Consider the following 2,345-nt stretch of genomic DNA (forward strand, 5'->3'; position numbering starts at 1 on the left):
TATAAACCAATCATTCATAAATATACAATTAGGCTAATTATGTTTTCTTAAGATGCATTTACATATTAAGAAAATTCTAAAATAATAAATCTTTCCAATACCATATAGCATTGTTTGCGTGTTTCGATCATAAAAGTATTTTATTTAAAGGAAAGAAATCCAATCAAAAGATTAGAATGCCATGAAGAAAATTGAAACTTAAGATCTTCCTAGAAAATATTTTAATAGGAAAATCTTCAAATGAAATTTAAAATGGCATTAAATAACTTCACATTTAAGGCTTTTCTAGCAAATACTTTAATAAAAAAAATCAGACAAAAATTGAAATCCCATGAAAATAAAATGAAATTTTTATACCAAATATAATTTTAAAATGACAAAGAGATTAGTCATTAGTATGACCCGTTAAATTAGGTAACCAAATTTACATTTAGCAAGTTAAACAAGAATTTCCACAAAATTGATTTTCATCTTTGATTCTTATATCCTTTTTCTAACAATATCTTTACCAAGTCTACATGTAACATAATTTTAAATGTTCCTGATTTGTTTCGAGTATATCTATAAATTACTTTCACTGGTTAATAGACGCTTCAGATATGACTCGACAACCCTCGTAAACGAAAACCCCAACAACCAGGCAAAACCGAGCTACAACTAATTACCATAAATTACTTTCACCGAATTTATTAAATATAATTTTTTCAATATAAAAATTCCCAAAATTATATGCAACTAACCAACCAAATCTCACTTTTACCATCCACTCTGCCGTAAACAATTCCCGGAGTGGAAATAGAAAAAGATAAGAGATTCCTTCCTTCCGTAAAAAGTTTAAAAAAGAAAAGAAAAATAAAATAAGACCATTAAACCACACTACCTTTTAACCAAATTTACAATTATACCCCTGACAACCACCGGAAAAGCTCACTTATCTCTTCTCCCACTCTCTCATCATACTCCTCACTCCGCCGACTACTTCCCGCGAAAAACCTGCCGGAGCTCCGAAACGACTGCGACCGTGACGATATCGATACTCTGTCCACGTAATCACGTAACCAGTTCAACCGTCCGCTTCCTCCGCCGCCGCCTATCTCCGCCGTTAAGTTCGATACTTGAATCTCTGGCGTACAGGAATCCTTATCGGAAACTTCTCTCCGGTGACTCCGGTGAGCTGATTCCACCGGAACTTCGTATCCGTCGTCAAGCACGTACTCGTACGAACCGATTGAGTACGATCTCCGGCCGGAATCCGACGGCGTCCGTCGCCGGCTTAAACTTCCGATCTCGATTCTAAAACTATTATTCCTTCCTACGCCGGTTCCGGCGAGTGTTTTATTCCGTACGTCATCTTCCGTCGGAATAACCGTCGACCTGCAAAGCGGACACGTCAGATTCGTCTTCAGCCACGCGTCAATGCATTGCGCGTGGAACGCGTGGCAACACATCGGCAACAGCCGGAGCTGATCCACCGGTTCGAATTTCGATAAGCAAACGGCACAGTCTCCACCGGCGTTAGTATCCGGAAGTGACGAAAACTTAAACAGCGGGAGTGACGTGTCAATGTCAACTTTATTATCCGTACCGAAATTTATCACGTGATCATGACTATTTTGGCGATTTTCGGTATAGGTAAAACGATCAGAAACGGTGTCGTTTTGGGGCGGAAATGAGTGGACAGCGCGAGAGAAGAAGCGGAGGAGGAGGTAGATTGAGGCGGAGACAATGATAGCGGATGAGATTACGATTATTACGATTATTATGGATGAGGATGTTGAGGTGGATGAGTAGTTATTAGCGTATGATGAATGAGGTGGTGATAATATGTTGCTGGCGGCATAGGGGTCGGTGGTGGTGGTAGTGGCGGTGGTGAGGAGTGGTGGCGGTGGGTTGTATAGAGCCATTAATATTATGACGGTGGTGGTGGTGGTGACGTGTGAGTGTGTGTAATTGTAATATTATTGTGGCGGAAGTTAAGAAGGGTGAACCGGTGAATGTGTGATGGTATAAATGCTTTGTGGTTTTTTGGTGTTGTAGGGTGTGTCACGTGACATGCACGTGAGTTTTAATATTGGTTTGGTTGAATGTATGTATATGTTAGGGTATTTAGTACGTGTTGGGTTTAAAGGTTTTGGTGGGATGGAATTAAGGAATTGTATATATGGTGGATTTGGGAGGCAAATGGTGGTTGAGTGGGTGTAGGTGGTATTGATGGGTGATGGTTGAAGATGAGATTAGTGATGATGGAATAGAAAGGATTGGTACTAATTATGTAAGTTGTCATAAATGCCATTGTATGTTAAACGACTATGTCAATTTAAGTTACTAACGACATGTATGTCAAA

At 39.3% G+C, this 2,345-nt stretch overlaps 1 pseudogene; it reads right to left on the reverse strand.

Moving 5' to 3' along the window:
- Window positions 1-899: 899 nt before the first annotated feature.
- LOC143599852 (E3 ubiquitin-protein ligase ATL4 pseudogene) lies at window positions 900-1,919 on the reverse strand (annotated as a pseudogene).
- Window positions 1,920-2,345: the final 426 nt, after the last annotated feature.

The sequence above is a fragment of the Bidens hawaiensis genome, unplaced genomic scaffold (assembly GCF_021521415.1).
Source record: "Bidens hawaiensis isolate Kalapana, Puna unplaced genomic scaffold, B.hawaiensis_p1.1 tig00052996_1, whole genome shotgun sequence".
In the NCBI taxonomy this organism is placed as follows: Eukaryota; Viridiplantae; Streptophyta; class Magnoliopsida; order Asterales; family Asteraceae; genus Bidens; species Bidens hawaiensis.